Source organism: Arvicanthis niloticus, chromosome 23 (genome assembly GCF_011762505.2).
Source record: "Arvicanthis niloticus isolate mArvNil1 chromosome 23, mArvNil1.pat.X, whole genome shotgun sequence".
NCBI classification, from domain to species: Eukaryota; Metazoa; Chordata; class Mammalia; order Rodentia; family Muridae; genus Arvicanthis; species Arvicanthis niloticus.
The window spans coordinates 24,429,074-24,451,570 of NC_133430.1; the positions used below are offsets into that span (position 1 = coordinate 24,429,074).

The window sequence follows — 22,497 nt, forward strand, 5'->3', positions numbered from 1 at the left end:
GATTCTACTTTGTCAGCAGCTCTGTACACTGTGTGCATGGGAGACAAAGCCCTTTCATTACTGCCACTTCTGAGATGCCTCCTGTTTCTAGGTATTGCTGGATCAATTCTGTAGATCTGAACTAATGTTCTACCACAGAAATCTAAAAGGTGAGCCCCAGGAGTGCATTTGTCTTCTCTGCTTGTTATATTGCTCAGGCCACAGTGTAGTCCTGAAAGAGGCTCAGAAAATCTCTGTTTTAAACTCACTTTTTCATTCAGATAACTGAGGGTAACGATGGCCTTTATTGACAGAAGGGAGAGCATTTCAGTGTCCATAGTCAGTCTCTTACTGTCTTGCTCTCTGCTCAGCCCCTCTTCTGCTCATGAATGGAGATATGCTAAATTTGAGAAAGACGTGATTTGAATAAGATGTTTCTCAAGTTTTTCTTTTATGTCACTTCTTCCAGATACTTCCAGCAGCTTGACATTGTAACATAATGTCATTATATATAAAGTTCACAGTCGAGAAATATGCAGCCAGCTTACAAAGGCACTGAAAAATGAATTCATGATGTTTTAAGTAAACTCCTAATTTGGGGTTGGGCTGCATTCATAGTGATACTAGTGAGCTTGAGGACCAAGAGCTACAAGTTGGATATGCCTACATAGTTTCAAACACCTATAAAAAGTTTTGCATGGGTATATCAGATAGGTAAACATGTATATGTGTGTGTGTGTGTGTGTGTGTGTGTGTGTGTGTGTGTGTGTGTGTTTGTTAATGTGTGTAGTTTGTTTGTTTTCCCTCCAATATTTTATTCCTGACCCAATATTGCAAGGGTCTGGAATAAAAGAAATCTAAAGTATCAAATCCATCCGAAATAATCATTTTTTAATTTAATTAATGAAGCCTCAAGTTTCAGCAGCAAGTGTGAAACACATACGATGACGCTCCCTGTGTCTGCTTATGAGGAAAATTTCAGACAAGGAGAGTTTTACAAAATATCTCATCAATATTTCTTATAATCAGCAAATCCAAAGCAACTCCAGGAGTCTGTCATAAAGGGAGGTGAAGGGCATGATTTATATAATATCCTGGAGCTAGAACATCAGAAAAAAAAATTACAAATGCAAATGAAATCAAGCCTAGTGGCACTGAAATGTCATTGTGGTGAATGGGAAGATGAGGTAATAGGATCATAGGTTAAAGGTCATCTGAGCTTTGTCAAATCCTGTCTCAAATTAAAAGAGTAGGAGTACAGCTAGTTGGCAGACTACTTACTTGCTCTGGGTTTAATCTCCAAGACTACAAAAAGTTACCCAATATTAATATCTTAATATTCATTTGATAGTTATGACAGATATATATTAAAACATAATCTAAAAGAATGGGACATAGATAAGAGTATTGGGAAACTGTTGAATTGTTTTGAAAGTTAAAATCCATAGAAAACACCCAAACAGTAAAAATTCTATCACACGTATAGAAATGTACTTCAAAAATATGTCTTCTTAATTTTCCAGTTTTGTTGATTTGGGAATATTTGCATAGCTTATAGCATAGCAACTGAACATTTTTCATTCAAAAATCCAAAATCTTAAAAGTTTCCTAAATCCTTCATTCAAAGAAATTGAGAACTTGGAGCACTTTAGGCCTTGATTTTTGTGTAAGGGACATTCAATCTTGTTTGGTTTTAGGACTATTATGTACAGGAAGGTTAAGTGCCAAGGAATGTTTAATAAAGATGTGTATGTTATACAGATAGGGGGATGGGAATATTTGTAAAAGTGTAGCTGATTCACCATTGTCCTGGATTCCAAGTAAGTTATTCAGTTGAAATCAATCCAAAGTATAATTTCTGATTGAGTTCTGGACACTCTGAGCAAATGCTACTATTTTATAAGTACTTTTCTGAGGGTCACTTGTCTGTACTTGAAATAAATCAAAATTTAAAACTATGAATTACAAGAAGGATGATAGAATTTTTTTTTTATTAATGAAGTGGCATAAAATTTGGCTCATGCTATGTTTAAAATGAACAAATACCATTGACCTTTGCAATACAGTTTAAAATGAGTGACATTTGCTTGGCTATAGGCAACCTGCTTTTAATGCCTGCTGTGCTTAATAAGAGGCAGTATTATGTGCAATTAGCCTCATAAAACAGAGGTGCTCAGAGCACCCATGAACCCCACATCCACTTGCTGTTGTTATCCCAACAGTACCTGAATATTTCTTATAAAAGTTTTTGTACTTCCTATACCTGACAAAACAGATTCAGCTCTTCATAATTCTTTCTGCCATGTAGACACTGACTCCTTAGTCAGCAACAGTGAGGCATATATCCCTGTTCTTTCATTTGGAAATGATTTCATATCAACCAAGAAAAGCAAGATACATTATGATTAGGTATTTCTTGCAAATGCAAAAATGGGATTTATTCTAGCTAGTTGTTTCCAGAATGTGTAGATTTTCTTGGACATTGCATTTTGTTACTTAAATTTGTTCATACTTACTACATGAAATAACAAACATACAAACAAACAAACAAAAGAAACAGACAGAACCAATAAGTCCTTCTACTTTACATAATGGGCCTCATGCAGTTCTGATTGTTTTACATTTGAGGATGTGAGGCACTGAGGTTTCATCACCATCTACATAAAGTGATCCTTGTGATTTCCCATTGGGAAAAAATTAGCTCAAAATGCACTCTGAATTTCAAGTGAGATATATAATTCAGGTATAATATCTGTGGGTGGTGGCTAAACTTATACTCTAATTAATTATCTGTATTCTTCTATTATATTAATGTGTCACCATGTTCATATTTTTTCTTTAGGGAATATATACAGTTTTTCTCCATTGTATACCCTACTATTCACCGAAACCACTGTGCAATCTATTTTTTTGTGTGTGGCTTATTACAACTCAGAAGAAACTCCCCAAATATTTGAATCTCTCTATGTGGCTACAGAAGTACAATCAGTCCTACAAGTATAGCTGTCATATCTGCAGATATAAACAACTATAGACAAAACTATTTTTTTAATACTGAAAATTTCTAAGACAAAAAAGAACCTTGAATTTTCTATGCACTGATCTCACATGTATTAATCCATGTGTAGACTCATTTTGAAGTATCCTTCTAGTATTTAATATATCCTCACTTTCCTTCCAGTACTTACTGTTTGAGAACTAGTTACCTCATACATTGTTTCTTACTAATATGTTGTTAGGCCTAAGGCAGTTGTGTCAGCAATACTGTACATGCATAAACTTCTGTTTATTTTTAAAGTGCCAGAATAGAGATTATACTATTATTTGAATTGCATTTACTTTGTGTTAGTTATCAAGACAATCTAGAGATGATAAAAAATGGACTGGACTGAAAAATACTGGATATATCTATGATTGAACATTTGTGAAGTTTCATAGTCAAGAGGTCTCAGAAGCAATCAATCCCCTCTGTATGCAGAAAACAGCCATTTGCCTGTAATATTTAAAAAAAATCTTTTTACCTAAGGACACCTACAACAAAAGTAGACTGGTAAATAATTATATAATGAGGAAAAGATACCAATCACTAAATTTTGGGATTAGACACAGGATAGAAAATGTTTTGAATTTTAACTGCTGACATATAATGGTTTTTAATTTTATTTTTGTATTATAGTAAGTGAAAAGTAGTATAGTAAAAGACTTCTTATAGTCTCAAATATCTCTAAACACTTCCCATTTACTCATTCTTGAGACATTTTCTGTACACTGGAGATATAAAATTGGTTGGGCCTGACATGATTTTTGCCACTGAAGTATACATATTTTAAGGGAATACTTTTAAAAAATATGAAGTATAAAAATTACTTTATTGATTTTGAAAGGCACTCTGCAGGAAGTGACACCTATTCTGTGAATGCTAGGTTGAGGAAGAGGCAGTTTGTGAGAGTTAGAGATAGTTAATGCAAGAGCAGCTAATTGTGCATAGGCACCACCCTTATAGGGAAGAACACCCTGTCTGTTTGATGAATAAAAAAATTGAACTAATAAAAAGAAGAGTAGAGTTCTTTCTTTCTGTTAAAAGATTACACTGCAAGTCAGGGGATTGAAAGGCCAGGATGATGATGTTAATGACAAGTAATGGTGTTATAACAAGTATCAACTGTCATGACAAACTGTCCATTGAAGGCACAAGGATGCCTTTAAATTGAATCATGACTCTTCTCACCCTAATGTTACACTTTTATAGGCTCCGTGAAGAACCTTTTGCTCAAAAACATTTCCTCTGAAATTCCAACATAAGAGATTTATGCATGTGTCTTAAGAGGCTCAATGTTTTAAATGTCAGTACCACTTGAGGTTAAGCAGAGCTATAATTCACCCATGCCTTAGTGTGGAATCCTATCATGCAGATGCATTCTTTCTCTTTATAGTTTAATGATACTAATTATGAATGGAAAATGGAAACTTCCAGAAGAGGATAAATGAAAAGGTCACCCTTCTCTTTTGCATTATCAAAGAAGAGATATGTGCAAAGAACAGGCATCTCTAAGGGATTGTAGAAAGGCATGAATGCACAGAGTTATCTCCGTGACATAAGACTTGTGAGTTTGGTCACTTCAATGTCTCTCAGTAAAGAACTGCTAACACATTCTTGTTCTATTTTATATACAAATAATATTATGCCCTAATGCTTTCAGATAACGGAATTTTCTTTAAATAGAAACAAAAAAGAATATTTTGTTTAGCTTTGCTTTCTATATGCTACTAATATTCTGTTTAGCAACAGATTCTGATTTTATAAAATATTGGTAGCCTTTTGATCACACATTGTATTATATAAATTGCAATACAGAATAAAAATACTTCACGTCCATGACTCTTGATCACAATCAGGGTGTTATCAATAAGTTTTTATTTTATTAGCAGCAATTTCTGGGGGTAAGAAGCTAGAGGAGAAAACCTGTGGATTAATAATGTTGTCTAAGTGCTACTTTTTAAGATTATATTTTATACATTGTATTCTATGTATATAATACACATAATATAACACACATATATAAAATTATATATATTTATTTATATGAAATAGGTAATACATATTGTTCTAATTTGTGTACAAATAAAATTATGTCCTAATGCTTTCAGATAACTAAATTTTTTTTAACTAGAAAATAAATATTTTGTTTAACTTTGGTCTTTTCTGTGCTACTAATGTTCTATTTACTAATAAATGCTGCCTTTATAAAATATTGGTGGCTTATTGATCACACATTGTTTATTCTGGCTTCCTGAGGAAGGTTGAGAGAACATCAGGTCCCTTGGAATTGAAGTCAAAAAGAGTCATGAACTTCCATGTAGGTGCTGAGCACTAAACCTGAGGTTTCTGTACAACTACATAACTGTGCAGCCACCTCTCCTACCTGAAATGATAATCTTTAAGAAATATATGATAATTTCAAATTTATACACTCTTTTACTAACACAGAATACCTTCAAACTATGTGAGTCACTTCAGGGATATTTCAGTAACCCAAGATCCTAGCATCACTTAAAATGTCCACAGCACATACTCACTTTCAACACAAGAAATCAGAGGTGATAACATGCACTTTTGTAGTAAATGCACACTCACATACTCATTGTGCACACACAGTAGATCAATTTAAAAAGAAAAGTAAACAGTGAGAAGCATATCACTGGATGAGCTAGTATTTAAACAATGAAATTAATCTCAACACATACTTCAACATTACCTAATAGTGACCATATAACACTTAAAATCATTATCACATGAAAAATTGTCAATATGCTATACTGGGTTAACAGTTGCAACCATTTATACTAAATTTTAATTAACCACTTTATGGATCAATTTCCAAAAAATATCAAAACTTGATAAAACTTAATTAATGAAGATACTTGGAATTAAGACACATTTTATTCAGAATAGACATGATTAAAAATAAACATAAATATAACTGTTGGCTGTTTGATAACCTAATGAACATTGTGCACATATTGAGAAGATCATTAATCTATGCCATCTCTTGTTATGTGCAGTCTCCCTCGTGACAGTTACTACTTCAGCGTATCTCAAGCCGAGAGGAAACTTTCCTGTCAGCAGATAAGAAATATCACACTAAACAGAGGTTTTTTTCCCAAATGGTCACATTTCACAACTGCATGTTTATTCCTTAGAAATTTGGCTTAGATCTCTGTGGTCTCTAAAGTACCCGTTATTTGTCACAGTTGCATCCTTTCAGAAGAGAAAGGTGAATTGCAATCCAGCCACAAAACCTTCCATCTACCGTGATATCCTGCTTGCAAGAGACACTGAAGCAATAGTGGAACAAAAGTTGTGGGTGTAATCTGCCAGTATCTTACTGGATTTAAGGGCCACTCCTTGAGATGGAGCCCATGCCTAAAACTGCATAGGTGGCCAAAAACTTAAGATGAGGTAGGCTATGAATCTCAGCAAAAATCCAATACTATTGTTCTACTAAAATAGCGCAGTGGGGCTGGAGAGATCTCTCAGCCATTAAAGGCTAGGCTCACAACCAAATAAATAAATAAATAAATAAATGGACAAAGTGACAAATTGACTCCTAACAAAATTCTATACTTAGTGATCAGTGACTTGTTCAACCATCATCAGAGACGTTTATTTCTTCAGTAGATGGGAGAAACACAGAGACCACAAAGTATGCAGAGAATAAGAGACCTCAGAACACTCTTTCCAAATATAATATCCTCATCAAATCCCTTCCCCCTGGTCTCAGGGAACTTTGCAGAAAAGGGAGTAGAAAAATAGTCGGAGTCAATGAGGATGTAAGATGCCAAGGAAAAAAGACCTTCTACACATAATATAACTGGTGCACAAAAGAACTTGTGGGCATCCTAACATAAAGTACAGGGCCTGCTTAAGTCTAAGCCAGATGGGCTCCCAGAACTGAGAAGGGAGGTGGACATAATCCTCCATGCCTATAGTTAAACCTATCTCCAATTTGTTAATCCCCACAAAAGAAAATTTTTTTTCCAATGGAGTCTCACTGGGTGTACAAAACACTCTAAAAGCCAGGCCATATTCCTAGCAGTGGATGTCAAGCACAAAACAAACTCAATGAAATTTTTGGAGGATTTTTGTCTATAATATTTGTCTGTCTTTTATTTTTAAAACATTGTTTATATATTATTATTTCTGGATTTTGTTTTAATGGAATTTGTATGTGTTAAAATATGTGTGTTTCTGTGTTTCTATGTGTTCATTGTATTCTTTCATTAGCTCTTTTTCTTAGGTTTTATGCTTGCCTATTTTGTCCAATTTTTAAAAATTTTTATTTAGTATCATCATCATCATCATCATGATTTTTTAATGATAGAATGAAAGGATATGGATTTGGGTGGGTAGTGAGGATCTGGAAGAAGTTTGAGAAGGGGGGGACCATAATCAGAATACATTTTATAAAAATAATCTATTTTCAGTTGTTAAAATTGGTTCAGGTAAGTTGGATGTCCAGTAAGTTCTCCTCTCTTGAAGGCCATAGTACAATATAGTCCACTGTAAAATATCTAGAGAGAACCTCTGTGTGCATCTTTGCTACTCATTTCAGAGGTATTTAAATTTTTGTTTCTTAACCACAGGCTCACTCTTTTTTTATTAATTAGTTATTTTATTCATTTATATCCCAAATGTATCCTCCTTCCCAGTCTAGCCCCACAGAATTCTTCGGCCATTCCTCCTCCTCTTCTTTGCCTTTTAGAGGGTACTCCCCTTGATATCTCCACACTCTGGGGCATCATGTCTCTACAGGATTAGACACATCCTCTCCCACCGAGGCCATACAAAGTAGCCATCTGCTACATACATGCGTAGAACCTCAGACCAGCCCATGTATGCTCTTTGGTTGGTGTCTCAGTGTCTTGGAGCCTCTAGGGGTTCATGTTAGTTGACACTGTTTGTCTTCCTGTAGGGTTGCCATCCTCTTCAGTCCTTCAGTCCTTCCACTAACTCTTCCACAGGGGTTCCAAGACCCCAGTGCAATGCTTGACTGAGTATCTACATCTGTCTCAGTCAGCTGCTGGTAGAACTTCTCAGAGGACATCCATGCTAGGCTCCTGTCAAGCTTGCTCCTGCAAGCACACCATAGCATCATCAGTAGTAGTGTCAAGGATTGGTGCCAGCCCATGGAATGAATCCCAATTTAGGCAAGTTACTGCTTGGCCATTCCTTCAGTCTCTGCTCCATTTTTGTCCCTGCATTTCTTTGGACAAGAGCAATTTTTAATTGACTAATTAATTCATTTATTTATATTCCAAATGCTGATTCCCTCCCAGTCCCCCTTCACAGATTTCTTTACCCCATCCCCTCTCCCATTTGCCTCTGAGAGGATGCTCACTCCAAGTGTGTCCTCCCACCATCATGCACCATGTCTCTATATGATTAGTCTCATTCTCTCCCACTGAGGTCAATCAAGGCACCCTTCTGATACATTTGTGCCAATGGCCTTGGACCAGCCAGTGTATACATTTGGGTTGGTATCTCAGTCTCTGGGAGCTCAACAGGGTCTAGGTTAGTTGAAACTTCTGGTCTTCCTGCAGTGTTGCAATCCCCTCCAGGACCTTCATTTTTTCACCTAACCCTTCTACAGGGGTCCCCAAACTCTGTCTAATGTTTGACTGTAGGTATCTGCATCTGTCTCACTTAGCTGCTGAATAGAGCTTTTCAGCTATGCTAGGCTCCAGTCTGAGAGCATAATAGAGTATCATTAATAGTGTTAGGGATTGGTGCTTGCCCATGGGATGGGTTTCTAGTTGCCCAGTCCTTTAGTATCTGTACCATTTTGTCCCTGCATTTCTTTTAGACAAGACCAATTTTTGAGTTGAAATTTTTATAGGTGGGTTGGTGTCTCCATACCTTCACTCAGTGTCCTGTCTGACTACTGTTGATAGTCTCTTCTGGTTCCATATCTCTATTCCTGGGCATTTCAGCTAATTCTACCCTCATTGATTTCTAGCATTTTTATTCATAATATCCAGAACCTGGAAGCAACCCTTATGTTTCTCAAATGAAGAATGGATACAGAATATGTGGCTCATAAACACAATGGAATACTGCTCAGCTATTAAAAAATAAGTGCATTGTAAATTTCGCAGGCAAATTGATGGAGCTAAAACATATCATTTTGAGTGAGGTAACACAGTTCCAAAAAGCCATGAATGGTATACACTCACTGATAAGTGTATATTAGACAGAAATTAGAGACTACTCATAGAAGTAAGGCCCAAGTAAAGATGCTTGAATCCCATTTAGAAGGGAGAACAAAATAGTCACTAGAGGCAGAGGGATGGAGGTATCTTAATAAGAGAGGGGTGGGAGATGGGAATAGTAGTGCAGGATCAAGTGTGGGGAGAGACAGGAGAGAGGCTTGGAGGACCAGGACAATGAATGAAAATATGAAGCTGCAGAGGGTAGGGGATAGAGAGAATCTCTAGGAAGTCCCAGAGACCCGGGATGGGGGAGGCCCACAGTTTCATTCTTAAGTCTATTTATTAACAAGAATTCCTTCAAGAAATATGTTAGAAATAAAAGATTTCAAATGTTATTTTGGTGATATAATTCCATGTCAATATACATACTCTATATGTATATCTTCCGTGTATTGTATTATTATAAACATTCATTTTGAACATAGACATTTTACCTATATACTAAGGAGAGATACACTGAGAAGAATGTCAAGCTATGCTCGTGCCAAGTAGTTGCCAGTGTAGATCATTTACAACATTAAGATTAGATATTTAAGTGTGAATATAAGAATAGATGCTTACATGTCTTCTTTATGCAATTTGTAGTTCAATGTATGATTTCCCACATGTTCAAAGAGAAAAACTATCTTCCTTAAATTTCCCTTAAATTAAAGCAAAGCACCTTGCTACTTTAATAAAACATGGCAAAAGTAGTCTTTGGAAAAAGCAAATAAATATTTGTGTTTCAGTCTTCAAAAAAAACAACACGAAATGGAATACAAATTTGGAAGTATAAATACAAAATGAATATTCAGTTCCTCATAAACTCATTGGCTTGCTTGAATATTGAAAATTAAAAGTAAACTGCTGTACTCTTCACTAGAAAAGGCCTTACTTTCCTTTATTTCTCAGTGTTACTTAATTTGTAACAGGTTTGAGGTCTCCTGAGCTTGCTTTCCTCTTCACCTTAGCATGCCTGTTAGTAGAATCCTTATTCAGGGAAAAGCAGACCAGTAGTTTACACAGTACCATGTGGTCTGTCCTGAAAAAAATACACACACACACACACACACACACACACACACGTACACACAGCCTTCTTAGTCTTTTTAATTATATATATATATATATATATATATTATATCTCACAGCATACATGTATTTAATAACAAACCATAAATTTGAACCAGAGTAAGTGTAAAATTGGGGTACATGGCAGAGTTTGGAGGGAAAATGAAAAGGAGGAAATTATTTAATTTATAACAACAACAACAACAATAATAATAATAATGATAATAATAATAATAAACTTTTAGGATTTCTATTGCTGTGAAGAGACACCATAACCATGCCAAATCTCATTAAAAATTTTAATTAAAGTCTGGTGTACAGTTTCAGAAGTTGAGTCCATCAACATAATAGCAAGAAGCATGGCAGCCTTCAGAAAAACATGATTGCTGGAGGAGCTGATAGTTCTACATCTTGATCCATAGGCAACAGAAGGAGACTGTGTGCCACACTGTATGTAGCTTGAACATAGGAAAACTGAAGCTCATGCTCACAGTGACACACTTCCTCCAACAAGGCCACACTTCCTCCAACAAAGACAGACCTCCTAATACTGACCCTCACCTCTGGGCCAAGCATTTAAGCACATGACGCTGTTCCCATGCTAACTACCACGAATAATGATAAAGAAACCAAGAGATTTTTCTGGAGACTTTTCTGAAGGCTCCTTTGGATTCCTTGCTCTGTCCTCATGGTTGCTCTCTTAAGTTTCAGTGTCTCTTATTCTCCCTCCTGAAATTCTTCTTTGGCTTTTAAATGGAAGGATAGGCTTCCCTCCAAAATTACTATGACATGTGGCCTCTTCCAGATGTTACACTATTTTTTTTTTTTTTTTTTTTGTCTAATGTTCATCCTTCTTGAGGTAACAGTCCTGCCGGAGAGTTTTTCTCCCAGTTATCTGTATTTCAGAAGGTGATTGCCATCCAAACTTACTTTACTTTTCGAATCCTACTGGTTCAAGTTCATCATTTAGACAAGGCACATCAGGTTTCCCAAACCAGCCTAAACAAAGCACAAGATATATCAATATGTTATGCTACTGAACTTCTCCAATACAGATGAAATTATATGGAGTGGAGATGACACATCTCCCACTGTATTGCCATTCATGTATAGATTATCATGTTGGAAGTTTGAATAGAGACTCTCATGTAAATGCAGAGAATAGCTATAAATGTGACAGAGAGCTAGCACTGTGCTAATCTCCATGGATGATGAATATAATCATTATGCCATATGTGGTTTGGCACGTAAATTTACAGTTTGAACGTAAATGGCTTTTGGGCTAAAAGTGGAAGGTTAAACAGTATGATAATCTTCATGACTTATGAAATAGCAGACACAGTCCAATAATACCATAATAAATTAAACTAAGGCTTAGAATGAGAATAAAACCATGTAAGTAAAACAACAGGAAAATAGCTGTTTTTAACTTTTACCTTATATCAGCAGTTTTCTAAATTCATTTCAAGTCTTTATGGAATCTATGATGTACTGTGTGAAACCTTGAAAGTAGTCATCTAATAGATAGGGGTAGTAAATTAAAATAAGCAGGCTGTGGTCCAAGTATAGGTCTACTATGGTGAAAAAAAGAACTATCATCCAATAAGTCACAATATTTATGTTGTCTATTTGTATTTTCAAATGGATTTTTTTGTTATTAATAACAAATGAACAAATGTTCTTTTTCATTTTGACAGAACAACTGCTGCCTTGGTAAATTTGAATTTCTTTTGAAAGAAATGGAATAATATTCCTATCAGATGCTTAGCCTCTGGTGAGGGTCATCCCTGGGGAGGAGGCTCCAGGTTTTACTTTTAAAATATGATATAATTTCCGTCTGTGTTTTCGACTTGAAAATATGTGTGTTGGTGAAGGTATTTAAGTAGTGCACATGTAAGAATATTGATCCAAATGTGGTTAATGACTGCATCTCTTCACCCGTATTCAGCAGACTGAAGTATATTTTATTCCTGAGTACACACTGAAGTAAATATGGCTCATTAGAGAATGTTTGGAAATTTAGAATGGCATGTGTTTATTTTATATTTTCTAGAACACCCAGGTAAATGTTGGAAGAACAGCTGATTCCTTAGTGTACTGTCAGCAAGTTAAATAGTCACCCTTACATTTTTATTCATTTAGTCAGTCATTTCCTCAAAAAATATGCTTAAATTGTTGATTAGTGGAAGAGAGCATAGGCTCCCACTATTCTTCATGGGCCAAGAAAGCAAAAATATAAATTATATTTTTAACCATGAAGAACTCTTAATCTCAGAAATTGTAAATAATTTCCGTATGTTAGACAGGGAAAAATCCATCTATTTGTTTGATTGCATTTCATAATGATAGCTCATATCATTTAATACCTTCTGACACATTTCCTGTTCAGATGATACATTTACTCTCGGAAGCACAAGCCTGTATTTGCATCTTTGACAGCAAAGGAGAGACTGACTAATGGAACTGATACTTGGTTTGAATAATGTAGGATGTTGTGACAATGACAGTGGCAACGAATCTTAAATAATAATCCCTACGTGATGAAATTTGAAAAGATGCAGACAATTGTCTTACACCCACATATGTTCAATTTCATTTCTCTTTTGCAGTTGCAGCAGAATGCAATCCATCTTAATGACAGTTGACAACTAATTTTTCTTAAGAGCACCTCCCAATGACCCGTTTCTTGTTTTATTTATTTATTTATTTATTTATTTATTTATTTATTTATTCATTCATTCATTCATTCATTTACTTTTGCAATGCATTGAACATTCAGAAACAAACCCTTCACTTATGCTTTTGATTCTATAGAGGGAGGAAACTAACTGAAATGGCAAGATTAGGCACTAATTTCTCCTTTGCAGAAAAAAAATCTTAAGAAAAATATGGTTATAACAAAGCCTGGGAAAGATGTGATACCTATTATTAATGTGTATACATCTGAAATGTCAACTTTCTTTGTACAACAAATAGCTCAGTAAGTGAGGGAAAAACATGGGATTATAAAATAGAAAAATATAATGAGAATTTTGGAATTATGGTTTCTTTTAAACACAGAAATATTATAAGAATATATTTTTGTTTTAATCCAAGGTATGGGGATATGGGACTGGTTTACAGCAGCTGACTATGATTTGCCTCTTGCTCTAGCAGAGAAATCGTTTTGTCAGATGCAGATAGTTACTGCAATTGCATGGTGTTTGAAATTCTGGGAATTTTGCAGATGATATATAAATGCTAGTGTTCCAATAAGTGCTTTTAGTGGTTGTTAGTCACTCATGAGAGTTGTTTATGGTTTGTTAGTAGTCGTGTTCAAAGAAGAAACAAGACAAAAGAAATTATATTCAAAAGATCTCTCTCTCTCTCTCTCTCTCTCTCTCTCTCTCTCTCTCTCTCTCTCTCTCTCCTCTATCCTTTTTTCTTTCCTATCTAGTGATGGAGTGAAACCAGGGGATAAAGGGTGGAAAAAATAACTCTCAAAGCACCAAAGACCAAGTATAATCAAAGAACAACAAAAAAAAAGAAATTGGATTCAGAGAGCTATCTCTCCCCCCTCCCTTGTATCCTTCTTTCTTTCCTATCTAGTGATAGGGGGTGAAAACTTGTGCATAAATGGTGGGGAAAAGAACCTACAAAGCCACTAAAGACCAGCTACAGAGCAAAGTAAGAGGAAAAAGAGAGAGGGGAAAGGAAGGAGAGAGAAGACCGAGGGACTAAGGGGGCAGAGCCAAGAGTAACAGAACAGAGGATGGAGGAGGGGGAGAAAATATTCTTTCTGTCATTAAGAATGCAAAACACAATGAGATGGTATTCATTACTCCTACATTTATGCTCAAAATTTAAAATGCATGAAACAGCTAAGTGTGACAGCATATGCTATTAGAAAGCTCTGGAGTATCAGTAAGTATACGCCTTTTTCCTTTCCTTCTTGAATGACCATGCAATGAGTGTAATCAATGGTGATGGAATTTGTGTCATCCCTCTGTCATTGCCTGAAATTTAAATATCGAGATCCATTGTTTGAACAAAATCAGCACAGTCCAATATTACTCACGAGACTACATTTTTCATTGCAGTATTATTTCACCTTATATATTCATCCCCATTTATATCAATCTTCTCTCAACAAAGCTATAACAAATTTTTCACTATGTCTATAGAAGATGGTTGAACTCTTCCTTCATTCCCAATGACATAGGATTAGGGATGAGATTGACGGTGTTTTAACGGGGAAAAGACAAATAATACAAGTTTGAAAAAAAAGTGACTTGCTATTATTTTGATTAAGATTCAGGAAGTTGGAATCCATTTAAGGGAAAAAACACACCTAGATTATTTAGTATGTTTAACAATTATAACAAGATACATAGAAACTATAATTCTGAGGTTTATGTATATGAAGGCAGGGATTTGTAATAATATAATTTTAAAAACATATAAAACATCCACAAATTATCTAAATGGAAAACACAGGGAAATACCAAAGTGATGAGACATATTTCAAATGAGATCTCTTTGAGAGAAACTGTGTTGAAGTATATCCAATGAATTTTAATCCTTGATCCACTTGAAGACAGCAAGTATGTAATAGGCAAGATAACTTAGAGATTTATTTCAGATAGATTTATGCTATAAATTTCTCATAGCTTTGATTTTCCAAGGTGAGGAGCACAGTAATTCTAAATTCTAAAGTGATCCCAACTTTTCCTGAGCTCCCAGGAAATATTTTAAATACTGTGTGTAAAAAGATTTTCTCCCGTGTTAATATCATTCTCCATCCAAAATAGTGTATGATCCTGTAGGACTAATCCTTTAATAATAATTCTGTGGTCACAGAGTTTTTTCTTGTGTTCTTTAAATTCATGTTACTAATCCATGTCTACATTTGCCACTGTGTATATTTGCTGTTTACTTCTATTGACTGTTGCACACATTTAAATTAACTACCATGTAAGGACTATAGTTCCTTTTCTATTAGCCAAGGGCCCTATACTTTCAAGCATACTATACTGAGCAAACATATGGTGGTGTATTATGTTTTTGACTCTTAAGAATTGCATTTTCTACTAATAAAACTATAAAGCAATTAAAAATAGTCAAACTGATGTACAAACACATGAAAAAAAATATACCAAAGAAAGGCATTTGCTAAAGGGCTCCTTTGGCTACTGCTGCCCTGTACACTCTAAGTTTTTTTTGTTTGTTTGTTCTTTTGTTTTTGGTTTTGGTTTTTTTTTTTTGCAGAAATTTGGTTTCTCACCCATGCTGGTTTGTCCTAGTTCCTTATGTAAATCATTTCTGTCCTTTTGTGTACAAAAAAGCACCGTCATTTTGCTTGCCAGCTCCTACATCTTTGCCAAGATTAATTATTTTTTTTATCTTAGCTGTTGTTAAGAAATTCTTAGTGGGAATTTATTTAGTGGCACCCAAAAGTTAAAGGTCTATAGACAATGATGAGGTGTAGCCCCAGTTGCTTCTGGGAGAGTTTCTAACAAGTAGACAATGAATACTTAAGGGGTTTTCATTTAAATGGACATCTTCACCAAGAATTCTTTAGGGATAATTTAGTCAAAAAAAAAAAAAAAATCAGTGATGCTTTCCCGAGAGATAGCTAAAGGAAACTAGAGAAGGATAAAGGATCAAAGCAAGAACCGAAAGACAAACTAAATTCAGGCTAGGAAACGATGTCAAAAAAGCTAGGGCCATTCTACGTGTGAGCTTTCCATGGGCTAGAAATAGAAAACATAAGGTCCCCAAGCAATGAGATAGAATTCTGAAAGGTTTCCAAAGTGAGTAAAACATTTAAAAACAAACAAATGAACAAACAAGCAAAACAACTTTCTATGACGTGATTCTTCATAGAAATGATTTGTTTCTCAGTGAACACTTAGCACTTTGGAAACATTTATCATCATCACAGAGGTTTGGGGATAGTGTGTAGCTTGGAGGATATGGCAGACAGTGCTGATAAGTATCCTGTACAGATAGCCTTTTACATCAAGGACATGTCTGCCTTTAGTAACGCTTGGCAAGTGCTCCAGCTGCTATCATACATTGGTTTGTCTAAGGACACATTTCCCTTCTAACTTTTCCATTGGGGCAAAGAAAATAAGGAATTTCTGATATTAGTTTGTAAGAAGTATTTCCAATTCCATTGATATATCCAGTCTGCTTTCTCTTGTGTGGATCTGTGTATTTGGATATGTGAGCGACAGTATTCTCTGCCTATGAGCATGCAACTAGCTTTAGAGTGTGGGCTCTTTCTTTAGGAATACTTTAATGTTGCAGCCCAAGCTACCCCACGTTTGGGGGCCAAAATGTCCCAGACCTCTCTGTCAATGTTGGAACCCGAACTGCCAAAAGCCTTGGGGGCTAAATTGTTAGGGCCCGCACTGCCCCAGGCTGCTCTGGTCCACAAGTCAGGGTTCAGCACTAGAGAGAGAGTGTGAGGACGGTCTCAAGGAATGGAGACCAGACAGAGTGTGATTCAATCCCGTTTATTCTTCAGTTTCTCTTCCTAGTCCAAGTCCCAAGTCTTGAGTTCCTAGTCCCTAGTGCCTCTAAGTTCCAAGTTTCCAGTTCCAAGTTCTAGTGCCTAATGTCTAAATCCAAGTACTTCCTCCAAGTGCCAAGTGCCTAATACCTAATAATAATTTCTTCTGTCTGCCTCTCACCTTTTATATGTCTCACTTCTAAGCCATGCCTTTAAGTCATGCCCTTAGGTCTTGTCTCTAAATCTGATCTCTAAGTCACGCCCTTAAGTCACACACCTTTAAGTCTCACACACCCAAGGGAAAATCCTGGGTATCTAAAACAAGATGTTATCAGAGTGTGCTCAGCTGTTGTAGGCTATTGTAATCAAGTCTCTTGTCAGGGTATACAGCTCAGGATGGCTACAAGGATGATAACCGCCTTCTCTCGGCTCCCCACACTTTAATAACTGCAAAATATTTATTTTTATATAATGAAAGAACACAATTGTAGATGGTGGCATCCCATGGATAGCTCAGACTACTGAAACTATAACATTCTTTTTAAATGAAATTTTAAAGAGTTCACCCTATGCTATATATCTGTAACACAATTTTTAATTATTGGGATATAGTTTCAGGTTTACAGATAAGTTTCAAGTCTAGAACAAGATATTCTATACTGCCCATGTTGATGCATGCCTGTAACCCTAGCACCAGGGAATAAGAAGCATCCGGCTGTTTGTGAATCCAAGGACAGATTGACTATATAGAAAGTTTGAGGTCAGTCAAGACTACACACTGAGACATCCTCTCAAACATGCAGATGAAGAAAACAAAATAGAAAATTATGTAATTCTTTACTGAGATTTATCCAGTATTTATATTATGTCCACATTATGGTATAGATGTGTGTGTGTGTGTGTGTGTGTGTGTGTGTGTGTGTGTACACTATTTTTCTGATCTTTATTTAATTATTCTTTTCATTCTTAAGAAATCAATTTGAATATGTCTGGTTGTGAAACACCCTACATTTTACTTATTTTTTTATGATGTGCTAACTGCTAATGGTCTCTAATTTTATTGCCTATATGAAATTAAATTTTCATTTTCTCCTTTCCTGACTTATGTGCTAAACTTTGCTCCAACCAAAAAGAGTGGAAAGGAGGAAAGAAAGAAAAACCCAGCAGGGATAAAGAAACTAAAGTCATGTGCATAGAGAAAATAAGCTGTATTTTCTCTTAATTTCTTTGTACCCTAAAATCTAATTGAACTTAAAAGAAAGATGTCACAAAGAATATTAGATCTCAAACCTGTAAAAGATAGGTGTGCAGAAAAGTACATTGATGGGAGTTTCATCACAGAAAAATCTGAAAGAGTGACCGCATGTGTGACCAGATTTCAAACTTAGAATATAAAGGCAGACTGATTTGAAAACACATCTGAAGTCAAATACTTGACTCTCTAGTATTTGGTGCTTCCATAAATCCTCCTTAGTTTAAAAAATGAAATTCAGTGAGATTGTCCAGTCTCATGTTTTGAAAAAAGATTTTAAAATATCACAGCCAATGTTCCAGAAAACTCTATGTCCAACTTAGAAAACTCAGGTTAGATTCAAAACACTGCAAAATACTTTCTTCCTACAAAACAACTCAATCCATATCTGTCTATCAAGAAGCCTGACCAATCACAACATGGTTTGTACATCTCAAATGTCTAAAATATCGGAAATTGGGATTTCTTTATCCTATTTCAGTTGTTGTAGAATGCTGACATGGTAATATGGGGTACATATAGTAGAAAGAGAAGGGATGAAACTTAGTTGATGTCTCATAAATATCTTTGCTTCTAAGAGATGATTTGTTTTGCTTTTGAAATGTATTTTTCTATTTTACATTTGTAATTCAAAACATTGTTTACTCCTTCCCTTTCCTCAAGTCAACCCTTCCACATATGCCTCCTTGCTCTCTTTCGAATTATTAATTTTTTCACTATCTCTTATTATTTACATATACATAAATACACATACATAGAGCTAAATATAACTGTCTCATATGCTTTCAGGGCTGTCCATTTTGGAATTTGATGACCAATTGTTATATTTTTCCCTTAGGAAGGATATTTTTCCCACTCACTCCTCCTTAGCTGTTTGTCTTAATGTTGTGTTAAAGACTGTTGGCCTTTCTTCTGTTCACTTTCAAAGTGAATTTTAGGGCAAGAGAGTTCAAGGAGTAAATGAAAATATTAGGGAAATAAACCCTATCCACCTGTTTTAGAAAACTATTTGGACACATAGCCCAGTATCATGTAATTCTAATTCTCTGTCACTAACCCAGTGTCTTATCTGCTGGAGATACCTTAAAATACATCTAAACTTGAGGATCTATAATTAATATGATTTACAATACTGGTATATATGAGTGTTCATTGTACCTGCAATGCCTTCTTCTAAATAAACCCATGGAAACTGGTGTTTCTCAACAGGAGAAATCTGCTACCCTATTCATTTTATAATGACCATGGCATTATCTATTTAGTTCACACACTAATGTCAACATCACCTGGAATATATTTATCTTCAAGAACACCTGATTATAATGAATTAGAAATTACTTGTTCTAAATTAGTCAAGGTTGGATTGTCGTTACAATATGTTCCATTGCTAAGGTCAACCTCTTGTGCTTGCTAAAGCTCATGGTCCTGCAGTAGACTTATTATTCTGGCTTTATATTATACAAAAGTGAACATAACTCTAAACTTGAGGTAGTTTAAGGACATCACTGAGTCCTGAGAGAGGGCAAGCAAGGACAGTATACAAGGTGACTCTTGATTTTCCCTCTGGGCTCATCATTTCTTTACTTCCTACTTACTTTACTTACTTTCTTGCTCCCATTCTCAAAAGGTTTCAGTATGTCTCCCAGTTACAATTAGAGCTCCCTCTTAAGAAATTCTGCTTAAAAGTGACTCACCCAAATAGATTCATCAAACTCTTTTTCTCACAAGAGAAGGAAAAAAAAATTCACACAATCAGACAAAGCCCTGGCACTTTTTTGTCTCTTTTCTCATTTTTTAAATCAAGAATGTCATTCTGTTTTATTTTTAAGTATGTAACACTACATGAATTTGCATGTCATCCTTGAGCAGTGGCCATGCTAATCTTCTCTGTATTGTTCCAATTTTAGTGTATGTACTGCGGAAGTGAATCAATGTTCCTTTTGTCTTTCTTCCTCTAAAGCTTCATATTTCATAAAATTCTCTTCCATATCTGGAGAGAGCAACATACATTAAAAATTAAAGCCATCTTTAAATTACTTATAAAATGCATGTAAAGCATCTGCTAGGTCTGATAGATTGGTCAAACTTTACCACAAATCAACATGGCTGCTCATTATGGGAAGAACAATCCCGTAAATAGGAATAGTAGTTGATCAGTGTTGACTTACTTACTCTATACACACAGCTATGGTGGGTTATGTCACGTGTCTTACCAGCCTACTAGAAAATAATAAAAAAAAAAATGAGGGAAGGTCATGTGGAAAAGAATAGTAGAATTATTAAAAAAAAATAAAAGAGAGAGAGAGAAAATAGGCGTTAGGTGAAACCAAAGGTGCGGTCACAAATTTACACACTAAACAAATTTTGTCATCACTTATAAACCTCAGAAAACTGCAGTACTTGTTAACTAAGTAAAAAGTTGTTAATGTTTGTAGCTTAAAATCGTAACATTTTAATGTTAAATAAATGTAAAATAGATGTAATAAATGTAAAATGTAAAATAAATAATAAATGTAAAATAATAAATGTAAAAATAAAATGTAAAATGTAAAATAGATGTAAATAAATGTAAAATTTAGTCATGTAAAGAATAACTTAGGAACCTCATTAAACCTAAAGCTGCACTTTAATAATCAGAACTCAGTAATATCACTCACTCAAGATAACCAGGCACAGTCCTCGAACCCCATGATGCTCACTGGACAGTATATAAGCAGAGTCCAAGAACAATGCTGTGCTCTGTGCATATGGAGAGATGCCACTTTAAGATCCCTCTATCTGGGTAGCTTTCTATAATAGCTCACAGGCATATCAGTAGATATGTCAAGTGTTCTTAGCCACGCAGTTATTTTAAAGGACGTTATTTTCAAAAGTCCTTACTTATAAGTGGACAATCTTCCCCAGGATCCTGACCATTGACTCAGATACTTCTGTTAGAAACTGGGCTTGATCTTCAGCTAAGATATACCACACAGGTAAGCAGCCTTGAGGAAATATGTATGCTTAGGACAGTAGTTTGGAATTAATAGTGTGACCCTTGTGTGTTGAACATTTTCATAATAAGTATAACTTTTATTATACTAACTGTGTATATACCAACTTTTTATTATTTTATTTATTTCTATTCTAGCTTTTGCCCCTACTCGCACCCTCCCACAGTTTCTCATCCCATTCCCCCTTCCCCTTTCCTCCAAGAGGATGGTGCTTCAATTTCCATCCACAGACATCCCCCTTCTTTGGGGCCTCAAGCCTCTTGAGGGTTAGGTACATTTTCTTCTACTGTGGCCAGACCAGGCAGTCTTCTTCTATTTATGTGGCAGGAGTCCAAGTATGCTGCCTGGTTGGTGGGTCAGTCACCAGGACATCCCAGGTGTCTGAGTTAGTTGAGACTTCTGGTCTTTCTATAGGACTGTCCTTCCCTTCAGCTTCTTCAATCCTTCCCCTAATTCCTCTATAGGAGTCCCCAAATTTAGTCTAATGCTTGCATGTAAGTATTTGCATCTGTCTCAGTCAGCTGCTGGTAGAGCTTCTCAGAGGACAGCCATGCCAGGCTCTTTTCTGCAAGCACAATATGGCATCAGTTCTGTGGAACTGTTGTAGGGGGGCCTGGAACAATTCTAGGTTTGTATCCTTGTTCTTACCTCATTTAAATTAATTAATATATTTATTTATTTATTTATTTACTTACTTACTTATTCACTTTACATCTTGCTTCTGCCCCCATCCAGGTCACCCTCCCACAATTCTTTCCCTATTCATGCCTCCCCTTCTCCTTTGAGCATGTGGGGGCCCTCTTGGGTAGCCCCCCATCCTGGCACTTAGGGGAAGCACATTATCTACCTTCTTGCTCGAGACATCTATGTATAAACAACACTTTCTATGTTTGACTGTATGTAGATAGAATAACTAGAAAATCTACGACTATTTTCACTACTATGTATGTGAAATCTTTATTTTCTAATAAAGACATACACTTATATTTAAACACAATTTTTCCAAAAAAATAAATAAATAAACCAAAGGCCTTGAAGAGATCATTTCCAACTGCTTTGCCATCTTCTGAAAAAAAAAAAAAAGTTACCAACTCATGTTGGTAAATGTTTGAGTGCTTTAGAAAAATCCTATTAAATAACGTTTCTCCTATAGCCCTTCGGCTGAGAATAAATTGTAATACAGAGTGTGACCTGTGGATGTTTTTCTTATTTATGATGGCGGGTGTGAAAGCCGGAGGAGCAAGGGCCAAGTCCTCTGTGTTAAAACCTTTACCTTCATTATTCTTATTATTGTCTGGAACAAAACAAGGCTCTGCCTCCAGCCACAAGAAATTGGAGATCCTGAGTCTAGTAACTGAGAAACCACGGAATTCAGCTCCCTCTCTCCGGGTAGCTTTCTGTAATAGCTCACACTGATAGTCGTGGATGACTCAAGTGCTCTTAACCAAGCAGTTCTT

At 35.5% G+C, this 22,497-nt stretch overlaps 1 non-coding gene across 1 annotated transcript; it reads right to left on the bottom strand.

Moving 5' to 3' along the window:
- Positions 1 to 19,871: 19,871 nt before the first annotated feature.
- On the bottom strand, positions 19,872 to 19,974 carry LOC143437189 (U6 spliceosomal RNA). Its single transcript, XR_013106804.1, has one exon. It is a non-coding gene; the product is annotated as a U6 spliceosomal RNA (small nuclear RNA).
- Positions 19,975 to 22,497: the final 2,523 nt, after the last annotated feature.